General features: G+C 34.3%; 1 non-coding gene and 1 pseudogene across 1 annotated transcript; both read left to right on the plus strand.

Annotated features, from left to right (window-relative positions):
• Positions 1-1,899: 1,899 nt before the first annotated feature.
• On the plus strand, positions 1,900-10,834 carry LOC135626016 (ras-related protein RABB1c-like; annotated as a pseudogene).
• Positions 10,835-10,941: 107 nt separating this feature from the next.
• Positions 10,942-12,529, plus strand: LOC103999888 (uncharacterized). The gene is made up of 2 exons (XR_010491618.1): positions 10,942-11,093; positions 11,588-12,529. It is a non-coding gene; the product is annotated as an uncharacterized LOC103999888 (transcript).
• Positions 12,530-13,580: the final 1,051 nt, after the last annotated feature.

Consider the following 13,580-nt stretch of genomic DNA (forward strand, 5'->3'; position numbering starts at 1 on the left):
AGACTTGAGACACCAAGGATGTCCTGTATGAGTGCTCCACTCTTTGATACCAGACTTATAGGTTTGGCTGTCCCAGATCTAGTACAGCGGGTCATTGGGAGTGATAGTCGACCTTACGAGGGCTATTGAGTGTCGATAGAGGATCATCCACTCTCGGCGTCATGAGAGGAATATCTAATGTGTTCTTGCTCAGACAAATCCCTAGCCAGGGTCATTCGGGTTGAGAGAGAAAGAGTTCTCCGGGATAATCCGATTAGAGCGAGACTCGAGTAGAAACCATGTGGGTCTGACAACACCATGCTCGATATACGGTCTCTAGTATATTAGATGGATGAGGGACTATAGGTACACGGTAATTGAGGACAGACAGGTCCAATGGATTGGATTCCCCTATATCGTCTGGGGACTACGGCGTAGTGGCCTAGTACGTCCGTAGTCGATGAGTCGAGTGAATTATTACAGAGATAATAATTCACTGAGTTAGAAGGAGTTCTGATAGGTATGACTCACGGTCAGCTCGATATTGGGCCTAGAGGGTCACACACATATGGTAGGCATTGCGATGAATAGAGGTTCGGATATGAGATATCCGACAAAGCCCTTGCCTTATTGGATGCAGATCTAATACCCACTAGGGGAGGACCCATTAGGGTTTGACAGGGGACCTCTATAAATAGGAGGGATTCAGAGCCCCATGGGCTAGAGAGCTTTTGTTTGCCTTTTTCTATTGTCCTCTCCATCTTCACCTCAGAGTAGGTCTGGAGTTTTGAGGAGCGTCGTCGCAACCCTGCTATGTGGATCACCGTTAGAGAGGAGGACGCTTGACCTCCTTCACCCTCTCCTAAGGAACTGCAAGGAAACAGGGATATACGATCTCCCTAGGTAACACAATCTACTCTATACGCAGTTTCATGTTTCGTGGATATTTGCGTACCAATCTTCGCACGACGACGAACATCTCTTTGGGAATCGGGGATTTTGTTTTTCTTGTTCTTCCGCTGCGCATATGATGTCGCCCCCAAGGATTTCCCAACACTCATCCTTTACCAAGCATCTCTCTTGCCTTGAGTACCATCAAGTATGGTTGTCAACGTTGAGCTATAACTCAAATTCAACCATTTAAACATTTGTACGCCATGCATTCTTCCTAGCTTGCTTGTCCTCGTAGTGACTCTTACACGAAGGGTTGGTTATTCATTTGAATGTCAATCTCAAATGTCCACTCCTCTGAGTGACTCCTTTTCCCTATATCTTCATGCACGGTTTCCCCCAAACGGTCGCATGTGTTGGCTGCCCAAAACGTAGCCCCTCTAGGTCCCTCACATTTACATGCCAAGTGTTTCTATATGTGCTTGTCCCGCTCTGATACCATCTGTCACGAACTTATCTGGTTTTGCCTAAGTCGTGCGGCACCCTTGCATGTCCATCCGCAAAGGTCAACCTCCGCGAAATCTCCTATGGTCTCTCAGGACTTACAAAAAAGAAAACGGGTTAGAGATAGCGCCTCACTGACGATCCACAAGCAATCATTTTAGGAAATACTTCATAACCAATGTAAATTACAAAAAGACTTCATAAGCTCTGAACGGTCGCACAACAAAGGATCCAAAATGGTCCACTAAGGATCGAAATCTCCATAAATACTCACTTGACATAACCTTTATTTGCAAGCCTAGAACGATCACCAAATCTAACTAAAATAAAATTGTTAAGTCTTCGACTATTCCTCTATATACTGTACAGCATGAACAAACTAAAAGATATGGATATACATGAGTATTATATTAAATATATCGTTTATAATTTTATTATACAAAATAAATAATATTAGAAAGGTACTAGTTCGTTATAATATTAGAAAGATACTAGTTCGTTATTATCAAATTGACTCTGCTGATCATGACAGTGTTTTTGGTTTTTCACCGTTCCTCCATCTTTGCAGACAAGCGCTTCCGACCTGTGCATGACTTGACAATTGGTGTTGAATTTGGGGCCAGAATGATAAACTATTGATAACAAGCCCATAAAGTTGCAGATATGGGATAATGTTAGTATCTACTCTCTCTTTCTCTAGTGTATTAGTACTTCTGATACATTATGTATAACTGTTTAGCAATTCAGCATTTGCCTGTATGTTTGACAATAACATGTGATGGGTTTTTCAAAATGAACATTGAACTTCTAGTAGAATATGATGTCTATACAAATGGTTTTAGCCAAAGAAAATTCTTGAGGTTTAAAGGTTTGATGGGGCATATCCTTTCTATTTTCTACTGGTCTTTATTAAGTGGTTTGATACCATTATGGTTCTGATTTGAAGTCTATTGAAGCTAATTTGTATCTAAGATATAGTATCTAGTTTAGAGGATTCATGCATTCTTATATTTATGATTATTTGAATTATCAAGAGTATTTTAGACTGTATTACTATTTGGGGTATGCATCTTTTCAGTAATATTTTGGCTAGGAAAGTTATTTAGTCGTGAAGAGTAAGTTTGGGAGCTAGAGTTCCTTGTCAACTTATTTGTATGATTGGTGGGATTTTATTGAAAAAATAAATTGGTTTTGTTCAACTTATTTATATGATTGGTGAGATTTTATTAAGATTTTATTAGGAAAAAAAAAGTTTTGTCTCAAAATGATATACAATGGGTAGAGGGTAATTTATAGAAAGTTTGAGAGTTGATAGGAAAAACTAATAATACCGGGATAATGAGAAATGAAATTTAAAAGATTGATAGTTGTATTTACTGAAAATACTTTTAAAAATGAAATTAATGGATTCATTAAGTTTAAAATCATAATGGGACAAAGGCGCATTACCTTAAGGATAATTAAATAATGATATAAAACATAAAAAAATATTCACTACTCAAGAAAATATCTAAGAGATATAGAGATATAGAGATTAAACTAACTACTATAGTAAATAAAAAAGATATAGAGTTAAAAAAGAGAACTTAAAGAGTTTCTATCCATACAATCAAATTCTGAACTATTTTCACTCTAAAACATCAAAATAAATATTAGTACATGAAACAACCATCTATGCATAAGAAATTATAAAATTTATTACTTTGTAATTTATAACTAAGTCCTTTAAGACATTCTTTAGTCATGAAGATAAGTTGAATTACCTCTTCCTTTGAATTTATCCACTGAACCATCTATTAATGAAACAGTTGAAAAGTGAAGAGACTAAGCTTTTTCAACCTATAAAGGCATGCCCCTTAACTCTTTAATAATCAATTCAGGCTATTCAATCAAGTTGGGTCATCTATTGAAAAAATGAGCTTGCAACTCATTTGACTTATGAGTTGTCATATTTAAGAGGTCCGGATTAAAGGCTATGGGACAAGCATTGTGGGTGACAGAGAATGTCATAGGATTATCAAGATTTACACAAGCTGATTATAGTAAATTAGGTACTCTCGTATCAATCACCCTTGGTTAAAAAAGACTTATCCTCAAGTCCTCATTTGTTCCATCGACATGATAAGGACTTAAATAAGCTATATTGAATGTTAGAGACATTTCATAATCTCCTAATGGCTCGATCTCATAAATATTCTTGTCAATTCTCTTTAGCATCTTAAATGGACCATTAGTATTTGGATTTAATTTCTCAAATTTGCTTAGTGATAATCTCTTCTTCCTTAGATGAATCCAAACTAAGTCACCCTCGTTAAAGTCCACATGCTTTTTGTGTTTGTTCATAGTCTGCATGTACCTCTCATTTTGTATTTCAATGGTTACTTTAATGCTCTCATGCAACTTCTTTATCTGTTTCCCTCTCTCATCGGTATCTCCACTAATTTTTTTAATTATAGAATGAGGAACTAAGTCTAAAAGCCTAGTAGGATTGGTGCTATAAACAACCTCAAAAAGACTTTTACTAATGCTATCATGCATGAAATAGTTGTAGGAAAACTCAATTTGTAGAAGAATGAGATCTCATTGCTTGAGGTTTTTTCCAACATAGTTTTGAAGTAAGTTTCCTAAGCTTCTATTTGTTACCTTCATTTGCTCATTAGTTTGTAGATGATAAGAGCTACTAAAATTCAAAAATATACCTACCTTTCTCAATAGATTTCTCTAAAAATAGCTAAAAATCTTTGAATCTCAATCAGAAACCATAGTTTTTGGAATGTTATACAATCTCACAATATCCTTGAAGTACAAATCAATAATATGAGATGCATTATTTGATTTATTGCAAGGAACAAAGTGAGACATCTTTACGAATTTGTCAACAACTATAATAGAATCATTGTTCCTTTAAGTTTTTGTCAGTCTCAAAATGAAATTAAGACTCATATCCTCCCATGAAGCATTAGGCACCAGCAACGAAGTGTACAAACTAGAATTTTGGCTTCTTGTTTTTGCCAAATGACACTCGGTATTACTTCATAAGTCTCTCCATATCTCTAAACATCTTAGGCCAAAAGAAATTTGATTGAATAAGAGCTAGAGTCTTGTTCCTACCAAAATATTCTCCCAAAACACCATCGTAAGCTCCGACCATAATTACTTGTCTTAAAAAATAAGATGGAACACACGAGGTATTAACTCGAAAAAGAAAACTATCAAAGATGGAAAATTGCTAAAAAGAACTTGATTTACAATTCTATCATATTGAGTTGAAATATACAATATTCTCATAAAGATCTTTGAATGTCTCGAATCCAACCACTTTAATTTCCATTGTTGATAATAAAGAATGCTTTTACTTGATTCATCAACAACTATGTTTTGAACACTAGATTTGTGCTTAATAGTAAAGTTATAAGATTGTAAAAAATCTACTTAAGTTGTATGCCTCTTATTTAAATTATGCTAGAGATTAATAAACTTTAATTTCTCATAATCAAAATATAGGACAAATGACTTTGCAAAAAGATATTGACTCCAATAAGATAAGGCTCTATAAATGGCATAGAACTACTTATCATAGGTAGAATATCTCCTTATGTCATTTAGCTTCTCACTAAAAAAGACAATGGGCTTTCCTTCTTCAATTAAAACAGCATCAATACCCACAATAGAGGTATCACATTTAACCTCAAACACCTTATCAAAATTAGGCAGAACTAAGAGAGGAGCTTTGATTACCTTTTTTTTAATAGCTCCAAAGTATGATCAACCTCATTAATCCACTTGAATTTATCACCTTACATTTGATGATTGAAGCAACAATATAGCTAAAACCCTCAATGAATCTTCTTACCAATTAAGAATAGCCTCTACCGTACTTTGATCCACTATGATTCTATTTTTTGAAATAACAAACCCTAAATAACTATACTAGGAGTAAATAAATCACACTTATTTACATTAGCATAAAGCTTTTGCTGCCTCAAAATAAGAAAGATCTCATTAAGATGATTCATATACTCCTCTTCACTCTTGTTGTTTACAAGATATCATCAAAGTAAACCACAATAAAAGACCTGATGCATTACTTAATTATATGATTCATAAATCTCATATATGTGCTAGGAGAATTAGATAACCCAAATGACATAACCAACCATTCATATAAGTCATTCCTAGTTTTAAATGATATTTTTCACTCATCTCCAACCCTCATTCTAATTTTGTGATAGTCACTTCTTAAATCAATTTTAGAGAAAATAAAAGCATCACACAATTCATCAAGTAAATTATCTAATTTTAGAATGGGAAAATGATAGTCAATTATGTTTTTGTTGATGGTGTGACTATCCAAACACATTCTCCAAGAACAATCATTCTTAATCACCAACAAAACTAGAACCACACAAAGACTCATGCTCTCTCGATTTAGCCTCTTTTCCATCAACTCATTCACTTGCCTTTGAAGTTCTTTATTCTCCTTGGGATTCAGTTTGTAGGTTGCTTTATTAGGTAGCATAATCCTTGGAGTAAGATCTATGTGATGTTGGATGTCTCTCAAAGGTGAAAGACCATGTGGAATCTCTTCCAGTATAACATCTTGAAACTCTTTCAGGATTAATTTCATGATTGCTGGTGGTATCTTGTGTTATTCATTCTCCTATACTACTATTAGAGTCAAAATATTATCACCCCTTTCTAATGCACCATTGCATTTATTATAAGTCATAAGAGCATAAACTTTCTTTTTTAGTGGACTGGTTTCAGAAAGTTGTAATAGAGCTAAAACAATTTTCTTTTCATTCACCTTAAAAGAATAAATATGTTTGTACCTATTATACAACATCCTTCTATCATAATGCCAATGTCTATTCAACACAAATAACAAGCATCTAGAGGAGCAACATCACACCATACTTTATTTTTATAATGTTTGTCAATAGAAAATAAAACTAAATATCTTTTAGTTACCTTGATGTTATTTCCCTTTTGCAACCAATGTAATTGGTAAGGATGTGGACAAGGGATTGTGTTGAACTTTAGCTTCTACACAATTTTCAAAGATATCACATTCTCAAAGTTGCCACTATCAATAATCATCAAGCACACATTGTCATAAGCTATGTTGTAACAAAATAGACAACTTTCATCCTTAGCCATATAGAATATATTTAAGATATGTTGTAACACAATAGACAAACCATGATCAGCATAAGTAACATCTTCCTCATCATCATCATATTTTAGTTCGTTATTAGTTTTATCCCTTTCTCTATCACTTTGATTTTTAACAAAAGTAACAATCCTCTTATTTAGACAATTTGAATCAATATACCAAACCATCACCATGACATTTGAAGCATTTTCTGTCACTTGATGTAGAAGAATTGCGTGTTTGTTTGCTACCAATAGATCCTTCACCCTTGTCTTGTACCTTTGACAACACCTTGCTTTGGAGAGTAGGCTTAGTATTTCCTCCTCTCGTATAACCTTCTTTTGACCCGTACCGAGAACCCTTTTCAATCAGTATTGCCTCTCAACTTTTACAACCAACTTACTCATATTATTCAAGACTAATATCATTGGAGTTGAACCACTTTAATAGTCTCATATTTCAGAAATCCTAAGTATCTTGCAATGGTTTGCTTTTCCAGTTCCACAAGCTCTTCTTTTAACATGAGATTATCGAACTCTACTATGTACTCTTCCACACTGAGATCTTTTTGCTTGAAATCATAGATTTTGAGAAAGATCTCTTGCTTATAATTGTCAGGTAAGTATTTCATTTTCTCCTATGTCACAATCTTACTATTCCCTTTATATTTTCTTTCCTTATTCAGGTTTTCATACTAAAAAGATACATTCCTTCTGAATTTGAGTATCACAAGCTTTACCTTATTTTCTTTTGGTAGTTCATGAAACTCGAATATTTTTTCCATTATATTAAGCTACTCAATAAAGTCATCAATATTAATTTTACTCTTAAACTTCAGAATATTCAACTTTGGGTTGTATTTGTTATGCCACTCGTCTTGGTCCTTATACCTTGCTTAATATCTTTCTAACTCCCTTGGGTGAGGAGGTGTATCATCATCAGAACTATGCTGGTTATTTCTTCTTCGAAATTCTTCAATGATTGTATTCTTTTCTTATAGACTATATAGCAATATTTGTAGTTGCAACCTCAAGGACTCAACGTCATCTTCATGGTCACTACCTTCACCAATTATATCTTTTCCATTCCATCTTTCCATGATCTTTAGCCTTTAGCTCTGATACTAAACTGATACCGGGATAATAAGGAATGTAATTTAAAAAGGCTAATAGTTGTATTTGCAGGAAACACTTTTAGAAAGGAGATAAATAGATTCATCAAGTTTAAAATCACAAAGGGATACAGAAACTCACCATCCTAAGGATAATTAAATAAGTATACAAAACTTAAAAAAAAAGACTCATCACTCAAGGAAATATCCAAGAGATATTGAAACTAAATCTACCATTTTACGGTAAACCAAAGTGATACAAAGTTAAAAGAGAAAACTCAAAGAGTTTCTGCTAATATAATCAGATTTTGAATTATTTCTAACTCTAAAATATCAAAATAAATACTAGTGTATTAAATAACCCTCCAAGAACTATAAATTTTATTATTTTATAACTAATAACTAAACTAATAACTCTCCCTTTAAATCTGCCCACCAAATCATCTATTAATGAAACAGTTAGAAAGTTAAGAGATTGAGCTTTTTCAACCACACATCCCTTAACTCTTTAACAATCAATTCGGATTATTCAAACAAATTTATAGGTTTAGAAAATGTGCTTGTAACTCATTTGGCTTATGGGTTGTGATATTTGAGAAGTCCCTAGATAAAATAAATGCTACAAGATTCTTTGGGAGACCATTGATATCAATAACTCCATTATCTCTCTAGCACCTATGCATGCATCTCAAGTACTCTTTAATATTCATGTATGCTACATTTTACTCCAGACCCCAATGGTTTATTAATAATTTCAAGATTATTAATTACTCTATAAGGTAAATCATTAATATTATTTAATAAAATCAAGATTCTTTACTTTTATAGATGTAATATTCAACTCCTTTAATTTTTAAATATTTTATATTATGTTTGAATACACTATAAGTAGTGATTTAAAAAGTGTTGGGCATTAAAAGGCACCAACATCCCAAAATGTTGGTGCACTCGCCTACACACTCATTCGAGTAAAGTGAGATACTTTAAAATATTAAAATATAAAAGATATATATAATATAATTGATAAATATGATTATATAAATAAAAATATGATATTAAATTAAAAATATCTAAAGTACCAAGTCATATTATCCATCTTCTAATAACAAAAATGTCAAAAGACTTAAAATAATAAAGTTTTACATATCAGTATAATCAACATCGTCATTCTAAAACATATCATCATCTTTCTCTTCCTCTCATCCATCTTCATCAAAATAAGTTTTCTCCTCTTCAACAATGGTAGGAGATGAACTTGAGGCTTTTGTGCTTATTTTTGCTTTTATCATTTATTTTGTATATGCCTGTAATTCTTCAACATTTGAGGCTCTTGCCTCATCTTCCCGTGTGAGGTTATTATCTTCAAATATAAGCTCATCTTTAATATCTTGCAAGTTTGCACCTATTTCCCTCACCAACCACTCATTTGAATCATCAATGTTTTGTAATGAGATTAGATCAATATTATTTCATAAATAATGATGATCTTTCAATATTTGATTATACTTTATATAAACAAGATCATATAATTATTGATGCTCTAATCGATTTCTTCTCTTTGTGTGAATTTATCATGTCATGTAATTTAAAAGTATATTAGTATATTTATCTAAAAAATAATAATTTAATTGAAACAAAAATATTTTATGATCCTTATATGCTCAAAGACACTCCAATTTTACTAATAACCCATAGTATTATTATATGTCAACCTAAAAATTTTGATAGCTAATTACTATAAGTTCAGGATTAAATTTTCAAATAAACTTCACCATTTAATTATAAAATTTACTTTATTATTAACAATAATTTACTATATATAAAATTAAATATATAAATTTATTAATACCTAAAAAATGTAGTTGTCCCTCGTGAAATTCCATAAAGAGTTGTAAGACAAAACGTAAGACAATGTCATGAAGGAACCAGAACACATCCTCGATGCTATCCTCTATTGTCTTAGCTGTTTGTCAGATTGTCTATAATCTGAGTGAGATATATATATATATATATATATATTTATTTATTTATTTATTTTCTTTACGGTCTTTCAATTAACTTGGTTGCATAATGGTTATTTCTCAGTATAATATGTAATATGTTTTTTACTTTTTGCTGACGAAAGGAGCCAGCACCATTTCGGTCTATCATTTGCTTGGTATACATGATGCATAATTTGCTTTATAAATGGTATATTTAAATATTGCAGGCCGGCCAGGAATCTTTTCGATCAATTACAAGATCCTATTATAGATGAGCTGCTGGTGCCCTGCTTGTACATGATATCACCAGGTATTGATTGCTTCATGCAGATCCTTGAGTTTTAGGTGCTGAGTTGCTAAAACTGTTTTATCTTTATATTAATTGTCAGGAGAGAGACATTCGATCATCTCGCCAGCTGGGTGGAAGATGCAAGACAACATGCCAATGCTACTATGACAATTATGCTGATTGGCAACAAATGTGACTCGGCTCACACAAGGGCGGTGAGCACCGAGGAAGGAGAACAGTTTGCCAAAGAGCATGGATTAATCTTTATGGAGGCCTCTGCCAAAACGGCACAGATTGTTGAGGAGGTGAATCAGCTTTTTTAAGCTTTTCCCGGTATTACCAATATTCATTGTTTTTTATTTATTTATTTATTTATTTTTCTAATATCGATTGACTATGCGACATTCATGCCACCAGGCTTTTATTAAAACTGAAAACTGCTGCGATGATTGATACACAAGAAATTCCTCCAGGATGGTGTTTTTGATGTATCGAATGAGGTAAAACTACGTATAGAAATATATTATCGGATATATAGCAGCTGGTTGTGCTGCTTGTTCCTATATAGCTGTTTCATTCCTCTCATTTCCAGTAGGTGAACCATCTTTAAAGTAGGAGATTCCAGGCACACTAACTAAAGCTAATTAATGGTCATCAACTGGATAATTAAGTGACAGGTGGATTTTGATAAATGGTAAAGAGTTATGTCAATCTCAAATGAATATGATAAATGCCATTGACAATGTGAAATCATTTGATAACATCAATATGATGATATAACACTTGTGTTGTTTGTGTGCTCTAATTTTTCACTCAATGTTGTAACCATATAGAGCTATATTTTCTGCAACATTTGTTATCTTCTGTTGCTGTTTTAGTTGGCTCATGACTCTGTCATTAGAGAACTTATCTGCTTAAAATGAACGGTGTTGATCTACCTTCATTATTATGATGATTACGTTGCGGCCCTGATCTACTTTCCCTAATAAGACGATTTGTACCCAACTTATGCCCCTTGAGGTGCTACAACCCGACGGCCATGTTTTGCAGTGAAACGGTAGGCATTCGAGGGCGGATGTCGGCGAACATTCGTATCGCCGAGATCAACAACTCTCTCCGAGGGTTTCCACGGGATCCTCCTCTGCTTGAAGGCTGCATCGCCAGATTCGCATCCATCTACGGGTATTATTGATCCGTCTTCCCCCGTTGTCTTCTTTCATTGCTCGAGTATTATTGATCGTAGCACGTGCTTTCCTTTGGTACTACTGATCCGACGACGATCATCTTGTACTTGGTGAATCTTAGGGCTTTGCTTCGGGTCTCCTTGTAGGAAATTTGTATGTATGTGTGAAACTCTTTCGGCGCAGGAATTGTTGATCGTTCTGCGCTTTTCCTTTATGGGAATTTTTTGGGGTTTGTTTCAGGTATTTACTCGTGAAAAGAATAGGAGAGTTAGGGTTCATTTTCTAGGTTTTAGGAAAGGTTGCAATCTCATTGATGGATGGATGGATGAGACCGAGTTGTATAGCCGGCCAGACTTGTGCTGAACCACGTACAGGATCTGATATATATATATATATATATATATATATAAAGAAAACATTAAAAAAAAAATCGTTTAAGGAGAGGAGGTATTGTTGGTTAACCCCACTCATATAACTAGAATTGTGCTGCAGTGGGGTAGATTGGCGTTGCTTTCGGGACGTGGTTGACATGGCCTTCTTGCTCTTAGCTTCACCCCCTCAAAGTACATTCATACCCCTTGAGGAATCAAAGCCACCTGTCCCAAACATGCTACGTTGCGCGCGCCCTCGTCTCCTACGTGTCTTAAAACGCCTCCCTTCTCCTCCTCTTGTGCACACCCCACCCGGTTCTCCCTTCTTTCGTTCTGCTGGAGCGAGAAGAGGTGGACGACCAACCCAGGGCACCACAAGAGATGGCGGAGCTACAAGACGCAGAATCGAGTCCTTCCCGATACGATTACTTTCACCGCCACCAGAAACAAGGACAGCGACAAGAACAGCAGCACCTCAGTGGCACCCAAATCCTCTTCGGTGCCGCTGCCAGCCTCGCCTTGGGAGGGCCACTTCTTGGGACGATGGGATGCGACCTCTTAGCCTCTACCATTCTCCTCCTCGTCGCCGCCCCTCTTCTGCTGCTCTTAAGCCCGGTCCTTCTGACGGCGGCCTTCGTCGTCGTCGCATCGGTGGTCGGCTTCGGCTTGTCGGCGGTGATGGCGTTGCTTGGGCTCTCTGCCTTCCGATGGGCTCTCCGTTGCGTTCGCCAAGGCGGGCCGTACGATGTTGCCAAGATCGTGGATATGCTGACACTGTCCGGTTATAGAGTGAAGGAGAAATCTCCCAACTTTGAAGAACACCACGGGCAGTATGTTAGCTATGTAATCCCAAGTGAGAAGGGAATAAATGGAGGAATGTGATGAGATATATATATATATATATATATATATATATCTCTCTCCAAGGGGTACACCAAGGACAATAATGATGTGGATGGAAGAAAGGAGAGACGAGCTTGTTGAGGACTGCGTTTTAAAGATGTATTAGCGTGTGTTTAAGTTCCTTCCTCGTAATAAAGTTTGCAATCTGAGATTTGCCATCCGATCTTATGTTTATAGATGTATTACTTTCTACTTGTACATTTGTCATTGGATTCTCGAGTAAATTGAAAAATAGAGAATAATAATAAAAAATAAATAGTCGACACATCTTATTCAAATCTCAATCATTCTTGTATATGTTTCTAAATCAAATAGTTTATTACTGTTTCAATTGATTCTTTCTAAGAGGAACACAAAATCACTTCACATCTTAAGTAGAAAATATAACAAGTCGTATTTTTTTCCATATGGACATCACTTGTGTAATCAATGTAAATAAATCTAATTATATAACAACTTTCTCCAATAATAAAAAAATATCAAAATTTTAAATTTCGTTTAGATAATACAGGATTCTTTAGCAACTTGAAAGTAAATTTTTGCTACATATTTTGTATATCTACTAATCAAATTGATTCCATACATAATGTCCAAGTATATAATATTGCTATCAACCTTCTTACTACTATCAATATTATCGAGTGCTAAACATGGTTTAATTAGAGTGTCAATAGGTTCATTTTTATCAATTTTAAACTTTTCATGACTCATTTTGGTGTAGTTCTTTTATGAAATAAAAATTTCTACTTCTTACTCAATTTTAATAATAAAATGATATCTCATAAGACTCATGTCAATCATATCAAATTCTTTCTTCATATAAGATTGAGACTCGTTAATACTATTGATAATCCAAATTTTGGTTGTTTGACACATCATAAAGTTGGGTAAGTTCATCACAAGCCTAGTGGTAAGGAGTCAAGAGATTCAATATATGATTATACAAAATTGCATTATAGGTGTGCGCAACGAAAGTATGTTTAATGCTTAAGTCAATGGAGTTTTGGAAATTTTAAAAATTTTAAAGGAGTGTACACATATGATATTAAGGATGCACCTAAAACACTTTTTATAATGAGTAGAGGTAATTCTTGAATTGAACTTGTGTTGAAAATATTCATATCTGTGAGATGAAAAGAGATATCCCGAGAAGATAGTCTCATGTTGTTAAGAATAGAAAGAGTCAAGTTATATATATTAGGTTAGAGCTT

Source organism: Musa acuminata, chromosome BXJ2-10 (genome assembly GCF_036884655.1).
Source record: "Musa acuminata AAA Group cultivar baxijiao chromosome BXJ2-10, Cavendish_Baxijiao_AAA, whole genome shotgun sequence".
In the NCBI taxonomy this organism is placed as follows: Eukaryota; Viridiplantae; Streptophyta; class Magnoliopsida; order Zingiberales; family Musaceae; genus Musa; species Musa acuminata.